Source organism: Chiloscyllium plagiosum, chromosome 4 (genome assembly GCF_004010195.1).
Source record: "Chiloscyllium plagiosum isolate BGI_BamShark_2017 chromosome 4, ASM401019v2, whole genome shotgun sequence".
Classification (NCBI taxonomy): domain Eukaryota; kingdom Metazoa; phylum Chordata; class Chondrichthyes; order Orectolobiformes; family Hemiscylliidae; genus Chiloscyllium; species Chiloscyllium plagiosum.
This window is the reverse complement of record NC_057713.1, coordinates 52,084,085-52,105,585: the sequence shown is the minus strand read 5'-3', so window position 1 is coordinate 52,105,585 and position 21,501 is coordinate 52,084,085.

Sequence of the window (21,501 nt, the reverse complement as noted above, 5' to 3'; positions counted from 1 at the left end):
GTTAACCAGCAGGAAGCAAGTATTGGAAATAAATATTCTGGTAGGCAATCAGTGATTAGTAGTGTGCCTCTGGGATCAGTGTTGGGACTGCAATTATTCACAATTTACTTTGATGATTTGGAGTTGGGGACCACGTGAATGGTGTCAAAGTTTGCAGATGACACTAAGATGAGTGGTAGAGCAAAGTGTGCAGATGACTGTGAAATTTTGCAAAGGGACATAGATAGTTTAAGTGAGTGGACATAGGTCTGGCAGGTGGAGTAGAATGTTAATAAATGTGAAGTCTTCCATTTTGGTAGGAATAACAGTAAAAAGCAGGATTATTTGAATGGTAAGAAATTGCAACACTACTGTGCAGAGGGCCCAGAGTGTCCTTGTGCATGAATCGCAGAAGGTTGGTCTGCAGGTACAACAGGTAATTAGGAAGGTAAATGGAATTTTGCTCTTCATTGCTAAAAGGGTTGAGTTTAAATGAAGGGAGGTTATGTTGCAGCTGTACAGGGTGCTGGTGAGGTAACACCTAGAGTACTGCATACAGTTTTGGTTTCCTTACTTGAGAAAGGATGCACTGGCACTGGATAGGGTACAGAGGAGGTTCACTAGGGGGTTGGCTTTTCAGGAGAGACTGAGTAGACTGGGATTACATTCATTGGAATTTCGAAGAGTGAGGGGGAACTTATAGGAACATATGAAATTATGAAGGGAATAGATAAGATAGGAGTAGAGAGGATATTTCTTTTGGCAGGTGAAACTAGGACAAGAGGGCATAGTCTCAAAATTAGGGGGAGCAGATTTAGGACTGAATTGAGAAGGAACTTTTTTACTCAGAGGGTTGTGAATCTATGGAATTCTCTACACAGTGAAGTGATTAAGGCTTCCTCAGTAAATGTTTTTAAAGCTAAGATAGATTTTTTTTTTGAACAGTAAAGGAATTAAGGGTTATGGTGAGTGGCTGGGTAAGTGCAACAGATGGAATTCTCTACACAGTGAAGTGATTAAGGCTTCCTCAGTAAATGTTTTTAAAGCTAAGATAGATTTTTTTTTGAACGGTAAAGGAATTAAGGGTTATGGTGAGTGGCTGGGTAAGTGCAACAGAGGCCACGGAAAGCTCAGCCATGAGCTTATTGAATGGCGGAGCAGGCTTGAAGGGTGGGATGGCCTACTCCTGCTCCTGGGTCTTATGTTATGAACGTTTTCAAGTTTCATCCTTCCTATATCAGGGAGTCCAGAACTGAACATAATATTCTAAAAGTGGCCTCACCAATGTCCTAGACAGTCGCAACATGACCTCCCAACTCCTGTACTGAATGCACTGACCAATAAAGGCAAACATGTCAAACGCTTTCTCCACTATCCTACCTACCGTGACTCCACTTTCAAGAAACTATGAACCCGTGCTTCAAGGTCTGTTTGTTCAGCAATACTCCTCAGGACCTGTGGAATGTATTAGTCCTGCCCTGATTTGCCTTTCCAAAATGCAGCACCTCAAATTTTTCTAAATTAAACTCCATCTGCCACTTCTCAGCCCATTAACCCATCTAATGAAGATCCCATTGTAATCTGAGGTAACCTTCTTTGCTGTCCACTACAACACCAATTTTGGTGTTAGCTACAAACTTACAAACTATACTTCCTATCTTCACATGCAAATCATTTATATAAATGACAAAAAAGCAGTGAACCCAGCACCGATCTTTGTGGCACTCCACTGGTCACAGGCCTCCAGTCGGAAAAGCACCACCACCCTCTGTCTTCTACCTTTGAGCCAGGACCCAAATGGATGATTCTCCCTGTATTCCATGTGATCTAACCTTGCTAACTAGTCTACCATAAGGAACCTTGTTAAACACCTTACTGAAGTCCATATAGACCATGTGCACTGCTCTGCCTTCATCAATCCTCTTCATTACTTCTTCAAAAAATTCAATTAGGTTAGCAAAACCTGATTTCCCACGCACTAAGCCATGCTCACTATTCCTAATCAGTCCCTACCTTTCCAAAAGCATGTAAATTATGTCTCTCAGGATTTCCTCCAACAACTTGCTCACCACCAAATTCAGGCTCTCAGGTCAATTTTTCCCTGGCTTTTCCTTACCACCTTTCTTAAGTTATGGCACTATGTTAGCTAACCTCCATGTCTTCTGGTACCTCACCTGTGGTATTGGTGATACAAATATCTCAGCAAGAGGCCCAGCAATCACTTCTCTAGCTTCCCATAAAGTTCTAGGATACACCTAGATCTGGTCTGGGGATTTATCTACCTTTGTGCGTTTTAAGACATCCAGCATCTCCTCTGTAATATGAACATTTTTCAAGATGTTGCTATTTATTTCCCAAGTTCTCCAGCTTCCATATCCCTAATTAACAAAAAAAAACTGGTGAAACTAAATACGTTTCTCAGGATTGATCTATCTCCTGATTAGAATGAACTGTTTAAGAGTATGGATGATGACACAGGTTTTAATTCTGCTGAGCTGTGGAATAGAGAAATCTTCTGAGTTGAATATGCAGGTTTGGGCATTAATAATATCGACTTAGGCAAGGTACTAGCATGTCAGGAAAACTCCATATAGATTAAAGAGCTCTTTGGTTTCACTTTCCACCTGAGGACCTTGTGATTGGGCAATTAATGCCCATTTAAGGACCTAATATACAACTTCTGGTATTCAGCCAATGGTAGGTGTCATCTTGCCAGATGGGGAGAGCTGATTAGTAAACCTTTGTCCTTGTGGCGTGGGGTGAGTAGGTCCCTACATCACAGGCACTCCATAGCTGACCTAGGCCTTGGCATCTGGAAGGTGGGAAGTTCTACTGAAAACCACCCCTGACCTTCCCACAAATCCTCTCCTCACCTCACTAGAATGTCCCTCCTCATGCTCCTCAAGTTACTGTCATTCCACCTTCTCCAGGAATCCGATGATGCAGCCTGATATAATTCCAAGTGTGTCTCCAGCAGCAACTGCTCCATGAGTTGCTGTCTGAAATGGAGAGTTCCCAGTCTCTGTTTGATTGGCAATTTTTGACCGCGACATTTCTAACCTTACTGGTGAGTGACCCAGAATTGTTGTCACAGAGGGTCAGTGGCAGTGCCAACAGTTTAGGTAGTAGATCTTATGGCACCCCGTTAGACTGCTGTTAAAGCCTCCATTGACCTTCCTACCACGCACTGGGCCATCGCCGTGGAACACTCTAACTGGCTAGGTTGGCGTGTTAAAGATGCCATCATGAACACAGCATAGGGTGGCACAATGGCACAGTGGTTAGCACTGCTGCCTCACAGTGGCAGAGACCCAGGTTCAATTCCCACCTCAGGCAACTGTCTGTGTGGAGTTTGCACTTTCTCCCCGTGTGTGCGTGGGTTTTCTCCGGATGCTCCGGTTTCCTCCCACAGTCCAAAAGTGTGCAGATTAGGTGAATTGGCCATGCTAAATTGCCCGTAGTGTTAGGTGAAGGGGTAAATGTAGGGGAATGGGTCTGGGTGGGTTGCTCTTCGAAGGGTCGGTGTGGACTGGTTGGGCCGAAGGACCTGTTTCCACACTGTAAGTAACCTAATCTAATCATGCTACAGAAACCTGTGTGACACCTGGCAAACTTCAGCTTACTGCTTGCTCTGAAGAACCTCCATATGAATTCAGACCAAGCTGGATCTCAAGGCATAACCCACAGGCATGAATTGCTTAGAAAGCACAGAGCTGCGTTGCAGGGTACACCAGCATTAAAAGGCTGTAGTGAGGAATTCTGCAGTGTAGGACAAGCAGCCAACTCACAAACTGGGGCAGGCAGAATCTCAGGTCTGCTTACTTGCTCCTTCAGTGCTTGCACGCTTACTGCCCATTTGGATGCTGGTAGCGCTCACATATTGCTTTTCTGTGCCATTTAAAGAAATCAAACAACTAGGTAGCTTGCTTTGTTGGTCAGCAAACCTCAGTAAAGGGCATGCACCTTGCTGTGCAGTAGAGTGCTGTGTCGACCTTAGACCTACACCACGTGCTAGTAACTTAATCGGGAAACACATTGCAATGGCAGTAGTAAGCGGCCATGTCTCAAAATTCTCACCAAAATCCATGGAGATCCCATTTGTCAGGGGTGTCAGCACAGTAAGTGAAGGGCAGCCTCCGGTATCAGTCCAGGAGATTGGTCACGGGCTGACATCTTGTTTAGAAGTTCCCAGTCAGTAAGTCCATCTCTGCAGTCCTGGGAATGGATAATGGTCACGCCTGTCGCTCCACATCGGCACATCTAATGGAATACTGCTAACCTGGTCAGGAATCTCCAGTCTCAGCTTGTCTGATTAGGTCACCAGTGTTTGGCCTATTGGGCCCTCCCACAGAAACTATGGGAAAGTGGTGAGAAGGTGACAGGGTCTGCTGCTGCTGGAATGAGACTCTACGAACTGGTCTTTAGGACAGAGGCTGCATCCTGTGAATGTATGAAAAAGGCTGTGGAGAAAGATAATTGAGAAAGTGGGCAGCAAGATGAGGATATGATAAAGTATGGCCTCCTTCTGTAAGTTACTATTATGTTTCAGTTCAATGTTCCTTTAGAAGTTAAAAAATATATCTGATGTATTCTGCAGTGAACAGTGGGCGTTGCACATGTTACAATTTATGGATGCCTTCAGAGATTATGCTGTTACCTTCCACGTGGAGTTGCTTGTATTTGTCATGGCAACTGTTTCCACCACAAAGATCAAACTATCTGCCAGTTTCAATGTTTTTTTTTTCATCTTCTTTGAGCATTTTCTATTGCATAAAGCCTTTCATGAAATTCTGATTTTCCTTCACAATCACAGCCCAGCAAATAAATATATATAATCCTCTTGCAAGTAAAAAAAATGTTCTGGATATAACTGCCAATACAATTGTTCACATATTCTACTATTTATTCCTAAAATTAAAATTCTTAAGACACTTACGTCAAAAAGTAAAATTTATTGTCCCTCTTCATTTCAATAACAATAGGCTGGAAACAAACTGATAACAGTACATTGGATTTGATGGTCTTTGGAAAGGGAAAATGAATCCCACACTCACTCCCATCCCTCATCATATCTCAGTGAATCAAAAGTTGAACAGCCAATTAGCGTTCATCTTGTGGGAGGGTGACCAATTAACAGAGTGAAGGGAAGCTCAGTACCTAATCACATACAACTATGCATGGATGTCAAGTAGAGGGCCCGAAGCCAGTCAAAAACGCTAATTTAAAGGACACCTCCCACTTCTTTACATCTTATGTCTGGATCAAGGCTGAGAATAAACAAAAGGCAAAAAACATGCATATGTTACCTCTTATTCACAATAGCAGCATTCAAGAAGCACCTGGATGAATACGTGAATAGAAAGGGAACAGAGAGATATGGATCCTGTAAGTGAAGGCAGTTTTCATACAGAAGGACAAAATGTGGCAGCGCAGGCTTGGAGGGACGACGAACCTGTTGCTGTGCTGTATGGTTGTTTCTTTTGTGTAGTCTCTGCTGCTGCATGCAGCCATATCAGGGCTAATTTTGTTTACACACTTTGGCCTTTCCTCAAACCTATCACAAAGCACTGTCAAGCATTTTCACAAATGGAGTGGGCAGTGAAACATTGTGTACAATCCCTATCAGATATCTTTCAACATCTCTTTCTCCTGACTGTTTTTGTTCATTCTAAAAGATAATCTTTCAGTCATCCCTTAAGCTTACTAATACTGAAATGCAATCTTTAAGCTGTCAGTTGGTATCAATTGCACTCATAAGTTATAAATTGACATCTCAAATGGCAATCAATTGACATAATTGTCATCAATTAAACCAAAAGACCATAAGATATATGAGCAGAACTCAGCCATTCGGTCTATCAGGACTGCTCCATCATTCAATCATGGCTGATATTTTTCTTAATCCAATTGCACCGTCTTCCCCTCACAATCTTTGATGTCCTTACTAATCAAGATTCTATCGATCTCTGTGTTAAATGCACTCAGTAACTTGTTTCACAATCTTCTCTGGTGGAGTTCCACAGATTCACCACACTCTGGCTGAAGAAATTCCTCATCTCATTTCTCAAGGGTCATGCCTTCACTCTGAGACTGTGCCCTCAGGTCCTAATCTCTCTTACTAGTGGAAACATCTTCTCCACATCCACTCTATCCAGCCCTCTCAATATTCTGTAAGTTTCAATTAGATCCCAATCTCATTTTTCCAAACTCCATCGAGTATGTACCCAGACTCCTCAAGCACTCCTCATATAACAAGGCCTTCATCCCAGGATCATTCTTGCAAATAGTCTTCAAGATCAACACATCCTTCCTTAGATAAGGGTCCCAAAGCTGTTCATGATATTACAAATGCAGTCTGACTAGAGCCTTACACAGCCTAGAGCCTTATACTTCTGTGCTCCTGTCTTCTAGACCTCTCAAAATGAAAGCTAACTTTGTATCTGCCTTCTTAATTGCCAACTGAACATGCATGTTAACCCAAAGAGAATCCTGAACTAAGACTCCTAAGTCTCTTTGTACTCCAGATTTCCAAAGCTTTTCCCTACTCAGAAGTAGTGATGGCCTCCATTTTTCCCATCAAAGCATATAACCTCATACTTTCCTTCATTGTATTTCATCTGCCGCTTCCTTGCCAAATCTTGTAGCCTATCCAAGTCTTTCTGCAGCCTCCCCACCTTCTCAACAAACTACCTCCCCCTTCACCTATCTTCGTGACATCTGCAAACTTATTGGCATAATTGGCATCAAATGTAATATGACATCTGAACCATTAGGCCTAGATTCAGGTTCCACTTGCTCCAGAGGTGTGTCATAACATATCTGAACAGTTGATTAGAAAATATTCAGCTTTTGTAGGTTGACCATCTCTTGATTTCCTCCAACGTCTTTTTTTTTTGCTTGACTCTAAGTCCCTACAGTGAGAGAATTTGACTTTGTGCCACTGCAGGGACTTAGGTTCAGTTAGCTAAAAGTATTTAACAGGCCCTTATTTTATCCTTTTCAAAAGCCCTGTGGTCTGAGTGTAGTTTTGTCTTCAAAGTTCTGATAAATTCATATTCCTTTGAGACATTAAGTGAGAGTGAACAACTTTTTGGTGATTATTTAATAACATTTTATTATAACACTCAATGATGGGTTATATTATAATGATTGTTGCAATTTATTACAAGGTAGAGTATGGAATAATTAAAATAGGTGCTTCACCTACATCTGATAAATGAGTATATGTCAACTTGGAAATTGTTTATATACTGTAGGTGTCACTTCTTATTGACCAATTATGCTACATGTAAATCAGTATTGAGGCATGACAGGAATTATGAAGAGGTAAAATACATTGACATTTCTTGGGCCTCGTATACATATAAATCATCATCTACAAGGTGACAGCTACTACATTTGGCAGCTGGGCAGAATCAGTGAAGCCAGCTGTCTTGACATATTTTAAATCATTGTCAAAATGGTTACGACAAATATGCAAATTCAAGATCCGACTTGTCCCTGTCCATGCCAACACCAATGTACATGTAAGTATCTTTTACAGAGCTTAAAAGGAATACTGCTAGTTGACAAGATTTGCCTCATACTGAACACAACCGCTGAAATGTAATTCCTAATAACAGATAGTTACAGAATCCAATTGCTGTATATGTGAAACAGGAGATTCGACGTTTCGGGTATAAGCCCTTCATCAGGAATGAGGCGTGTGAATCAAAGATATAGAGAGATAAATGGGATGAGGGGTGGAGCTGAGGGGAAGGTAATTGAGACAATGATAGGTAGATGAAGGTGGGGTTGAAGGTGATAGGTCAGAGAGGAGGGTGGATTAGATAGGTGGGAAGGAAGATGGACAGGGAAGACAGGTCATGAGGGCAGTGCAGAGTTAGAAGGTTGGATCTGGGATAAGGTGGGGGGAGGAGAAATGAGGAAACTGGTGAAATCAGACCAATGGATCTTAGTTCGGAGGAAAGAGAATAGGGCTTTTGGCACCCATCCTGTGTTTTCCACAGCAAATAAAAGATCCTCATTTACTGATAACACTTTTCCTATTGCATATATTTCCTCTGCAATGGCAGTATTGCTTTGAAACTTAACACCTAAATTATAAAAGTTATTCTACAAGGTTTTAACCTTGAAATCAAAAGTCAATCCCATGGCAAGTTCCGGAATTCAAATCATGAAGTTAACAGTATTTGCTATCCACTCTATTATTCAGCCCTTCGAAAGAATAGCAGCTGCAGATGCAAAGTGTTCACAAGGCCTGAACTTTATCAACTAAATATAGCAACTAATGCACATTTATATTCATGTGGTTATCAGTGCACGTGTCTCCAAATGTTGCACAGTAGTGATCAGCTGTCAACAAGCTCGGCATTTTCTATTCTCTCCTTGCTTGTTATATAAAAAGAAGCAAATGGTACTAATAAATATCTTCAAGTAGAACGGTGTACACCACAGAGTGGTATAAAAGGCATGTCTGTATTCTTTCCCCTTCCATTATATCCATATGCCATTTGATAGTGAAAGATTAAGCTTCATGACTTTATACTAACTTCTGATTAACTAAGTCTACATATCTCGGAGTGTGAGTAGTGATACATGAGCTTAAACCAGCACTTGAGTTGCTACCTGACAAATCCTAGAAGGTCAGCACGCATATCGTCGATGACAGTTCCTCGTATCAAATCTCCGGAGAGGAAAACTGCAAAGATTCCTTTATTCCCTGCACTGTCTTTCCATTTGCTTCAACTGTTATTGCATGTTGAAGGGTTTCTCTGTGATTCCTGCGAGCTCTGTCAACATTCTCAAAGTCAGATAAAAAAACCTGAAATGACCTCTACCAGCTCCTACCACTTGTCCTACTTGTCTGCAATTAACACAACTGAACTGCCCATTGAAATATGCCATATTTATGATACTACCTTTTGTGGGTAAATCATTGGCTCCATAAATGGAGAAGACCATTGACGTTTATTTTTCTTCGGTAGTTCACACCAGAACCAGACATGCACAACTTTCCAAGTGTTTCACAAAATGGCTTCAGGTAAGAAAAAAGGCATGCAATCTGGGGCTGCCAAGAATGGGTTGGCTCGGCTCATTCTTTTAGCAGGAAAGCAGGTTTATGGTAGTGAAGTAACAACCCTTAACAATCCCATAAATATGTTCTGTGAAAGCAATGTGATTATGGTTGGACAAAAAAACCCTATGTTGGAAATTTCACTGGTGCGGAGTGCCGTCATAGACATTATAATGATATTCAAGCCTTTATCCCTCATGGTGACCACGTGCAGGAGATTCTGATGAAAATCATATTCCCTGAATAAGTAGGAGAAAGTGAGAACTGCAGATGCTGAGACACAAATCTTCATGTCTTATGAAGGGATATTAAGTGTTCTTACTTCACTATCTCTTTGGATGCTATCTGACTGGCTGTGCTTTTTTACACTTTTCTCCCCTGAATAAGTTTCACAGTTAGAATTTGTGAGCTAATTAATTTCATCATGTGCCTGTCACAATGATCACAGAACCTGTGAAACTTAAGTGGAGATTTCAGTACAGTGCATTGATTCTGAAACAGATGCAGAAATGTATTTCACAATAGACAATAGACAATAGGTGCAGGAGTAGGCCATTCTGCCCTTTGAGCCTGCACCACCATTCAATATGATCATGGCTGATCATCCTTAATCAGTATCCTGTTCCTGTCTTATCTCCATAACCCTTGATTCCACTATCCTTGAGAGCTCTATCCAACTCTTTCTTAAATGAATCCAGAGACTGGGCCTCCACTGCCCTCTGGGGCAGAGCATTCCACACAGCCACCACTCTCTGGGTGAACAAGTTTCTCCTCATCTCTGTCCTAAATGGCCTACCCCGTATTTTTAATCTGTGTCCTCTGGTTCGGCACTCACCCATCAGCGGGAACATGTTTCCTGCCTCCAGAGTGTCCAATCCTTTAATAATCTTATATGTCTCAATCAGATCCCCTCTCAGTCTTCTAAACTCAAGGGTATACAAGCCCAGTCGCTCCAGTTTTTCAGTATAAGGTAGTCCCGCCATTCCAGGAATTGACCTCGTAATTAATCATGGATTCAAAGAAGGGCAATGCAATTCAGTGAGATGTGCCAAATTATCTGGACATTCACAGAAAGTCCATATCTGAGTACCAGGGTCAATGTCAATGTTCCAAGACTATAATGGAGGCATCTGCACAGAGGAGCAGTTGTCTGCATGAACTGTGCAATTTGGATAATTTCCAACTGCCAGAAAAAGTTCCTCTTCTAACAAAGGTGTGGTTGCTTGTATTTTAATCAACTCATCTTCAATGTTGATGATACCAAAAGAAACAACTCAGTGTTAAGCATGTGAACACATGTTGAAGAGGAGCATCCTTGTTTCTCATCACTTTCTCAGACTGTGGGGATATGCCAAGGGCCATGCATTGTCTGCCTGCTGATCACACCAACAGGCTTATAAACAAATGTTCTGTGCTTGTGCTTGTGCTGTGCTGCAATCCTCTTGCTGCAATGGATGAGTTGCAGAGGGTCTCTGACCCCACCCCTCCTCCCACACCACATGGGGCACCCATTCCAGTTTCAGTTAGGGCTGTGAATTCCGTCATGCAAAGCCGGCTGTGGGCAGCTGAGACCATGAATTCAGCCATACAGTCAATTGGATGCAGGGTGCCAGGAGTTGTAGCTGTGGCGGGCTAGTATGGGCAATGAGTGCCCTAAGTTTGGCTGCAGAGAGCTGAAGACTATGGTGACAGTAGTGAACCACTTTGGGGAAGTGATTTAGGCCATGGAGTGGCAGCCAGGAGCAATTGGAATCATAATTTCAGATGTGAGGGTCCAGATGGGGGCAATGGGAGAAATAGGGAAGGTCCATATTGGATGGGGGTAGCCAGTAGCAACAAGGAGAGGGCCATTGGCAGCCAGATAGGATCCAGTAAGCAGCCACAGAGGGCTAGGGAGGTGGAAACCCATGAGGGGACAAGGAGGAACCATTGAGGCCAAAGAGAATTTTGGGGGAGCAATGGAGGCACTAAATTGAAGCAAAAGTAGATTGCGATAGATGTTTTGATTTTCTTGCCTCAGCAAATGGTGAGCAGACTATTCAACTGCCCATTATGTTGTTTCATCTGGTTATTGGAGACCTCATTGTTTCTGCCATGCATGTAACTCCACCATAGCTGAGGCAAGTTATATCCCAGACAGAAACCTGACTTGCCAGATCTTATTTTGTTTAGTTTTGGTTTTAATGAGGTGGTCTCTCATTGAAACAAAAGCACACAATGTTGCAGATTTTGTTTCAATCATTAACATAGGTTTACTAGCCAAAAAGAATTGAATTATAATAGAATAAACCACATTATTTACTGGTAACAAAGTTTTTAAACAGTAGAAGTATAACCTCATTAGTCACTAAACATTTCTTTAAAAATTGCTTTCCAAAATTAAACAACATCTCTTGTATAGTACCCATTGTATATTATTCACAGCAGTCAAAAAATCTTTTCGATCACCATGATAGGTTTAAGATAAATGACTTCAATTCGTCGATTGTAAATCCTGATAGTTTCTCCCTGGAGCTTTCTAAATATACTCTAAATATACCCAACTCAACTCACCTCATCAGAGTTTTAGTCTCATACCAGAAATATTGGAGTATCATTAACCCCTGTGATAGGAGGATCTCAGTAAGATTATTTAGTATTGGTGTGTAATGCATGTAGATACCATTCTTTTGATTGATTGTCGATACCTATTAGCACACAGGTGATCCAGCTCAGAGGTTTCACTTCTCTATTGCTTTTCTGGAGAACTTCTTTCTGCATTGTTTTTGCTTATGGCTATTCTCAATCTGGCCAGCAGAATACCATCTTTTAGAGATTGATCCAAACTGTAGTATTACTGGCTGGGTTTGCTAGGTCATTTACTGAGACAGCATTTATAACTCTTCATCTTTGCTGCTCTTGTCTCTAATCTAATTCCGTTTCAGTGGGTTTAATGTACAGTATGTGCTGAATCTTTACAACAAAATCCTTGTCCCTAGTTTATCATTTGGTGACAACCAAAATAAGGCATCATTTCCACTGTGCATTTCAGACTGAAATCATAACTCTGAAGCCTGTGCAGTTTAACAATGCTTTACACAGATTTTTCTTGAAGAAATGTTCCATGATAATGCTCTCCGCATTGAGATTTCTCCTGTGGAATTTCTCAAATCCATACATGTCTGCCCAAAGTTCTCTTTCTATATTTGCATATCTACTTTCCCCTGATATTGCAGCTATGGATGCCACTACAATTGGTTTTCCCTTTTGTACCAGGACTGTTGCCAAGGTTGTTAAAAATATGTTGGTGACTGGAATGGTTATATTGATGTATTGAAATAATATATATTTTAAAGAAAAAGCAATATTTTATTGTTACCTTATTTGAAAAATGTTAGGAATTATATTGTTGTACACATGTATGCATATACATCCAGAATAGAAGATCACTCACTACATTCAGGGTACCAAGTAAAAATGTAGAAGCATCTGTTTGTGGAATGGTAGGCTTCTCTCTGTTGCAGTATGACATGCTTGTCTCCTTGCATGCTACTTCTCTAAGCTGGTGAAACTCCTTTCACCTGACTCTGAATACTGCTACTCACAATCTCTCATCAGTTGTGATAGATTCCCTGTGTGCTTCACTATGGGAGAGATGAAATAACCGATGCACTGGATCAAACCAAGGACTGTTTCAGCTCTTTTTTTTTTGACTCTTGCCGCTTCCATCTGAGAGATAGCTATGTCCTTTTTGGGGCTGGATTTCTGTCGCCCCCCCCAAAATATATTCATTTGTATTGAGTTTGATGCTAACTTTCTTGTTTCCCCCCATTATTTATTTCATGCAGATTGAGTCATGCTCTTTTGCATCTCCACCATAGATCTTGGTAATATCAGCCATGGCAACTTCTTCTATGCATTCCCTAGATCTCTTATCTACATTCTGCTGGTATATTTCCTTGCTCACTTTCAAGTAAAAGCATGGTTCAGTATGTGGATGTACCGATGAAGAAAAGTGTAAATCTTGACCTACTCTTGGGAAATAAGGTATGGCAGGTGAATGAGGTGTCAGTGGGGGAGCACTTTGGGCCAGTACCATAATTCTATCAGTTTTAAAATTGTGATGGAAAGGGATAGACCAGATCTAAAAGTTATAATTCTAAATTGGAGGAAGACTAACATTGACGATATTAGGCAAGAAATTTCAAAAGTTCATTGGGGGCAGATGTTTGCAGGTAAAAGGGTGGCTGGAAGATAGGAAGCCTTCAAAAATGAAATAGCGAGAGTCCAGAGACAGTATGTTCTTAGTAGGGTGAAGGGCAAGGATGGTAAGTGTAATGAATGCTGGATGACTTGGGAAATTGAGGGTTTGGTTAAGAAAAAGAAGGAAGCATATGTCAGGTATAGACAGCAGGAATCGAGTGAGTCCTTAGAAGAATATAAAGGCAGTAGGAATTTACTTAAGAGGGAAATCAAGATGGCAAACAGGGGACATGAAATCACTTTGGCAAATAGGGTTAAGGAGAATTCAAAGGGATTCTGCAAATACATTAAGGACAAAAGTGTGACTAGGAAGAGTATAAGGATCAGCAAGACCACCTACATATGGAACCACATGAGATGGATGAGATACTAAATGAGTACTTTGCATCAGCGTTCACTGTGGAGAAGGATATAGAAGATATAAAATGTGGGGAAATAAATAGCGGAATCATGAAAAATCTCCTTATTACAGAAGGGGAGGTACTGACTGTATTAAAATGCATGAAGGTGGATAAATACCCAGGACCTGATCAGGTATAACCTAGAACTCTGTGGGAAGCTAGGGAAGAAATTGTTGGGCCCTTTACTGAGATATTTGTATCATCGATAGCCACGGGTGAGATGCTGGAAGACTGGAAGTTGGCTAACATTGGCCACAATTTAAGAAAGGGTGCAAAGAAAAGTTAGGGAACTATAGACCCATGAGCCTGACATCAGTGGTGAGCAGGTTGTTGGAGGAATCCTGAGAGATAGGATTTAAATGTATTTGGATAAGCAAAGACTGGTTAGGGATAGTTACCATGGCTTTCTGTGTGGAAAATCATATCTCATTAATTTGATTGAGCTTTTTTGAAGAAGTAATGAAGAGTATTGATGAGGACAGAACAGTAGACATGATCTATATGGACATCAGTGAGGCATTCAACAAGGTTCCTCATGGTAGACTGGTTAGCCAGTTTAGATCACATGGAATACAAGGAGAACTAACTATTTGGATACAGATTGGCTCAAAGGTAGAAGACGGGGTGGTGAAGTGTTGTTTTTCAGTCTGCAACCCTGTGACCAGTGGAGTGCCACAAGGATCGGTGCTGGGTCCACTGCTTTTCATCATTTATATAAATGCTATGGATGTGAACACAGGAGGTATGGTTAATAAGTTTGCAGATGACACCAAAATTGGAGGTGTAGTGGACAACAAAGAAGGTTACCTCAGAGTACAATGGGATCTTGATCAGATGGATCAGTGGGCTGAGGAGGAGCAGATGGAGTTTAATTTAGATAAACATGAGGTGCTGCATTTTGGACAGGCAAATCAGGACAAGATTCATACACTTAATGTAGAATCCTAGGGAGTGATACTGAACAAAGAGACCTTGGAGTGCAGGTTCAAAGTTCCTTGCAAATAGAGTTGCAAGGTAGATAGGATAGTGAAGAAGGTGTTTGGTACGCTTGCCTTTATTGGGCAGTGCAGTCAGTATAGGAGTTGGGAGATCATGTGATGACGGCACAGAACATTAGTTAGACCACTTTTGGAATCTTGTGTTCAATTCTGGTCTCCTTCCTATTGGAACTTGAAAGAGTTCAGAAAGGATTCACAAGGATGTTGCCAGGGTTAGAGGATTTGAGCTATAGGGAGATGCTGAATAGGGTGGGGCTGTTTTCCCTGAAGTGTCGAAGGCTGAGGGGTGACCTTATAGAGGTTTCTAAAATCATGAGGAGCATGGTTAGGGTAAATAGACAAGGTCTTTTCCCTGGAGTTGGGGGGGTTGGGGGGGGTTTCCAAAACTCAAGGGCATAAGTTTAAGATGAGAGAGGAAAAATGTAAAAGGGGCCTAGGGGAACTTTTTCATGCAGAGGGTGATGTGTGTATGAAATGAGCTGCCAGAACAATTGGTGGAGTCTGGTATTTAAAATTCATCTGGATGGGTATATGAACAGGAAGGGTTTAGAGGGATAGGGGCTAAATGCTGGCAAATGGGATTAGGTTTACATAGGATATCTGGTCAGCATCGATGAGTTGGATGGAAAAGTCTGTTTCTGTGCTGTGTATTTCTATGACTCTCAAAGGTAGACGCAGGAATTTGTGCCATCAGAAGGCTGTGTTGAATATCTTTAATAGTGGAGATTCTTCATCAAGCTTCATGTTCCGGTAGCCATTTCTGGAATCAAGTTTTCTAAGTGCTGGTGGTTATCTCTTCTAGTGTTAGAATAGTAAGGTATTAGGCATCCTGGCAAATTCATAGCCATCCATTTGACTACTCTCTCACCATGAAGGAATTTATCTAATCTGTAGGATCTATGACTGTGGCAATCAGCTTGACTTTTTTTCCATCACTTGCAACTCTCTTTCAAGATTTCAATTGAATTCTGTTGATATTTTACATGGGGATGAATTACTGGTTTCTTTGTTGGGTAAATCAGTTTGTGAAAAATCTTCAAAGCATCAGCCACCTTATCGTAACACTTTGATGTATGTCTTTCTTGCTTCTGACCAGAAGGAACATTTCAATGGATGTCGCATCTTCCACCCTCAATGTCAATCCTTTATCTGGTGGTTTACTGAGATCAGTTGCACCTCTTTGTGACTGCCTATTCTCAGGAGTGCAGAGCCATTCATTTCCATGATGTAAAATATGTAGTTAACAACTCCTCCTTTGTTTGTCTCTTTGATTTGGATTGGCCCTCGCTGTCAGATCTTAATTCTACTACCATGTGCCATTCCCATGATGACTGGCTTCACAGCATCTTTCTTTGGGTCACCTAAAGACTGTATTATTTTATTGTTCTGGATTTTATGTATTGAAAGAGGAAAAGGATTAAAAAAGCAAGGATTGTGGCAGAGATTGCTGCGTTTATAAAAGCAGCTACCAATACTTATTCTCAGTGTTGCTTACATTGTTTGTTCAAGCAGTGGGTGCAGGTTGCTGAAGGAAGACATGCATCAAGAAGTGTTTGTGCAAGCTGAGATTTGGCTGTGAACAAGTAGCTGATTGGTTTGTGGATTAGCGACCAGTTCCTGATGACAAAGGCTCTCTTCCTATGTGATTGGCTTCCAGATAGCTGAAAAGCTTGTTATATGAATGATATAGCCAAAGGCATTTGACCTCCAGTATAGAGAGATGGTGGTCTTTCCTCTGCAATAAAACAACCAGCTAAGGCATGAAAAGAGCAAATTTATTTTCCCTCACCAACATTGTTCAGTTCTGAGGAAGAGTCATACAGGACTTGAAACGCTAACTCTGTTTTACTTTCTCTAGAGATGTTACCAGATCTGCGGAGCTTCTCTGGCATTTTCTGTGTTTGTTTCAGATTTCCAGCATCTGCAGTATTTTTGCTTTTATTTCGTGCAGATGTATAATTCCTAAATCTATTGTGTCCTCAAACTGATTCCAGGCATATGGATGTTTTGGCTTCCTCTCCTCTTCATTAGCCCTGATAACTCATTTACCTTTTATTTCTTTGTTCTCCATATCTTTTCCCAGTGACTAGGCTTTTCACAAGTTCTACAGCTTGAACCACATGTGGAATATTTGTTTCTGCCTGTAGACTCAGGTGGTCATCTGCACATCTACACATTCTTTCTCCATGTCTGCATGTATTCTTTTGTTGCTGTTTCACTACATTATTTTTTCTGGCTTCTTTTCAGTTTACTGAAGGCTAACCAATTAAATAGTCAACATTTTCATCTGCATACTCATGAGTTCATGTGTTCTAGCAGTGTCAACAGCTTGTGATATTATGAGTTTGTCCTGCCTGATCAGAGTTTTTTGTATATCACAGTGTACAGAGTCCCAATTGAGATGATAATCTCCCAGCCTTTCATCTCTAGCTTTGAATTTATATTTACTAGGAATATTCTTCTTTATATTTAAGAAATTATCAAAAGACTCACCTGTTCCTGCCTTAGGCTTTGATATACATGTCATGGATATTTGGACTTTTACTATCATCTTCACTTATCTCCCAGCTATTAAACAGATCGTGCTAGACTTTCTGAGGAACAGGTTGACACTCCACTCATTTTGTACATAATGAAACAGCTCTGCATTGCAGACAGGAGACTTCAGTCAGAGCTCTTTCAGAAATACAGAGCTGTACTTTCATTCTGGTAGATACCATGTGGTGCAGAACGGTCAAGGGAAGGCAAAACCATGCCCCATTTTTAATAGCAGTAAGTTCCCGTGTTGTGTGTTTTCAATGTCCAGCATCACAGACAGCCACTTTGACAGCTCCTGTGAAAGACTAAATACACAAGGTATGTCTGAGGTTAGTAGGCCAGGAGGATAGGGTGTCAGGTGAGTAGTTAGTAGGGTACCAGGTAAGTAGTGTGTATGTAACCAGATAAACAATGTTCTATGGACATGCAGTGCTAATTGGTGGGGATGGGGTGCCAGGTAAGTGAGTGCCAGATGTAAGTGCCAAGGTAGATAGGGTGCCAGAACAATAGATGCAAAGGGACCAGGTGATGGAGTGTTTAGAGCAGGTCAGAATTGAGGAGATATCAAATTTAGAACAAAGAACAAAGAAAATTTACAGCCCAGGAACAGGCCCTTCGGCCCTCAAAGCCTGAGCCGATCCAAATGTACTGTCTAAACTTGACGGTCAATTCCTAAGCATTTGTATCCCTCTGCTCCCCACCTACTCATGCATCTGTCCAGATGTATCTTAAATGAATCTACCGTGCCTGCCTCTATCACCTCTACTGGCAACGCATTCCAAATGCCCACCACCCTCTGTGTGAAGTACTTACCTCGTGTATCCCCCTTAAACTTTCCACCTCTCACCTTGAAAGCATGACCTCTTGTTATTGAATCCTTCACCCTGGGAAAAGGCTTGTCTCTATCCACCCTGTCTATACACTTCATGATTTTGTAAACCTCAATCAGGTCCCCCTTCAATCTCCTTTTTTCTAGTGAAAATAAACCTAACCTACTCAACTTCTCTTCATAACTAGAATCTTCCATATCAGGCAACATCCCCGTAAACCTTCTCTGCACCCTCTCCAAAGCGTCCACATCCTTTTGGTAATGTGGCGACCAGAACTATACACAGTATTCCAAATGAGGCCAAACCAATGTCTTGTACAATTTTAACATGACTTGCCAGCTCCTACACTCAGTACCCCATCCAATGAAGGCAAGCCTACTATATGTCTTCTTGACCACTCTATCCACCTGTGCAGCAACCTTCAAGGTACAATGGACCTGCACTCCCAGATCTCTCTGCCCATCAACTTTTCCCAAGACTCTTCCATTCATTCTATAATTCGCTCTAGAATTAGACTTGCCTAAATGCATCACCTCACATTTTTCTGGATTGAAAGCCATCTGCCACTTTTCCACCCAACTCTCCAGTCTACCTATATCCTCCTCCTGTATTCTCTGACAGTCCCTTATGCTTTACGCTACTCCACCAATCTTTGAGTCATCTGCAAACTTGCTGATCATACCAACAGTGCCGTCTTCTAGATCATTTATGTATATCACAAACAATAGGGTAAGGATAATGTCAGGTCCAAACAAGAGGGAATAGATATGGTAAAGTGTCTTCTTTAAATATGAAGAAGAGCTATACTGGACTCAAAATATTAACTCTGCTTTCTCTCTCCCCACAGATACTGCCAGAACTGCTAAGTTTCTCTCGTGTTTTCTAATGTGGAGATGCCAATGTTGTGCTGGGGTGGACAAAGTCAGAGGTCACACGACACCATGTTATAGTCCAAGAGGTTTATTTAAAATCACAAGTTTTTGGAGTGCTGCTCCTCATGTGATGAAGGAGCAATGCTCCTGTGTTACATCTGACTAAAGTTCTCTAAGTTTGTTGCTTATAATTACATCTATTAAGTTAAAATCACAACACCAGGTTATAATCCAACAGGTTTATGGAAGTACTAGCTTTTGGAGAGCTGCTCCTTAATCAGGTGGCTGTGTCACACAGCTACCTCACAAAGGAACAGTGCTCTGAAAGCTTGTACTTCCAAATAAACCTGTTGGACTATAACCTGGTGTTGTGAGATTTTTAACTTTTTCCACCCCAGGCCAACACTGGCACCTCCACGTTATATCTATTAAGAATAGCCTTTGGTAAGTTCTAATGCTTTCAACTGCCTGTATTTTCTATCATGAAGTATTCCAATTTTAACAAAAGCATCATTCTGTAACAGAATGAATGAAGAATAACAATTAACAGCAAGACTCATGGGTCTCAAGCCACTGAGACCTGAGCAAAATTCTATACTCTCAGAAAACAAAACACTCAGTTCTATATTAGAGGAAATGCACAGGCTGTTACCTGGCAACCACAGAGACAGTTCTGGCATCATTGAATTTTAGAGCTGATTTCCAAATTAAACTTTAATTGAACTTGGAGGGGGTGGTATACCTTTCAAATCAAGCAATGTTTAATTTCCATTTATTTACTTTTACATTGAAACTATCAATAGCTCATACAAAGTTTTAATATTTGTTATAGCACATTTTCCTCTTATTTTGTACTGCATAATAAAATCAAGACCAACCTTTCAGTGCACAGAGACCAATGTGACAGGGTTATATGAATTGATACAGAAACTTGCATAGACAGAACTCAAGCAAAGAATTTCAATCTCCACATAGTTAAGTAATGCTATACTGTAAGATCAAACACTTCATGCAATTTAAGGCATATATCTGGGACTTTTCTTTGTCACAGCGTAAATGTGAAGGACAGCATGGGTTAGCCATGACAAACAATATGTTGAATTTATATGGACAATCTTTATTCAATTCACCAGCATTGCATTTTAACCTCAGTTCTTTATATATTACAAAGGCTGCAAAATTGATCTCTGAGCTAAATGCACATTATTTTGATGTTTTGGGAAATAATTTGCTATGAAAATAGCATCCATGCCATACTTTCTTCCTGTGTGACCATCAGAGCAGTACCTCAGGAAAGAAGTTGATAGAAGTGTCGTGTTTCCAATGTTAGTGGGAGGTAAAGAGGTTTAAATAGCATGGATTTAGTTTACTTGAAAATCTCAAACTGGTTCATTTCAGCAGTTCAGATGACAACTTGCAGCTCGGCTAACTATGCATGCATCCTCCTTCTAGATACTTCTGCATAAATAAGACAACATAAATTTGTTTCCACAAGATAAAATTATGCACGCAGAAATACCTATACATTAGTTGCAAAACATTTACCACGAAAAAAGAATTGAAACATTTAAGTGTTCAAGTGTCAATATGGCTGTACAGTGTATGGGGGAAATTTAAAAAAATCACGGCAGCACGGTGGCACAGTGGTTAGCACTGTTGCCTCACAGCGCCAGAGACCCGGATTCAATTCCCGCCTCAGGCAACTGACTGTGTGGAGTTTGCACATTCTTCCTGTGTCTGCGTGGGTTTTCTCTGGGTGCTCTGATATCCTCCCACAGTCCAAAGATGTGCAGGTCAGGTGAATTGGCCCGTACTGTGAGGTGCAGGGGTAAATGTAGGGGTATAAGTCTGGGTGGGTTGCTCTTCAGAGGGTCAGTGTAGAATTGTTGGGCCAAAGGGCCTGTTTCCACACTGTAAGTAATCTAATCTAAAAATCTTGTGATTATATGTATTAGCCTTATGACCATTATCCAAGCTCATTTTTCTGTGTGTTCGGTTGGAGTACTATAGAGTTCCCTGATTCAACAACTGTTTCTCCTCAATGTTACTGCATTCAGCATTCAATGACTAGAGGTTTATATGCAATATAAAGATTCCTGTTTAGATATTCAGCAAAACTGCTGCAAAGTTTCTCTTGCTTTTTTTAAATCTATGCCTTGTGCTGTTTTAAATGGCAGTGCGAGTTTTTTAAGAACAATGCAACTCATAAATTAATAAGGCAACAAAAAGAATTAGGCTTATGTGTTAGAATTAGAAAGATTGCATGTGAGTATTTTACTGATTTGATGTGAGGACTATCATTTTTGACCTCAGCACTTCATAAAACACTTCAGCATTCACCCAGTATTCCAGGAAGCATTTCACTTACCTCAACCTATTAGCCAGGTGTGCGCTGTCTGCACTGTGTAAAAGCAGTGCTCAGAGAACTGTCACCTCTTGCAAACAGACCTTCAACCTCAGAACAGGGCACTACCTTTGACTGTGAAAATCCTAAGATTGTTTGTGACATGATCTTTCCAAGTTGGAGAAGCAATACATGCAACAACTCCCAGTTAGCTACTCTGC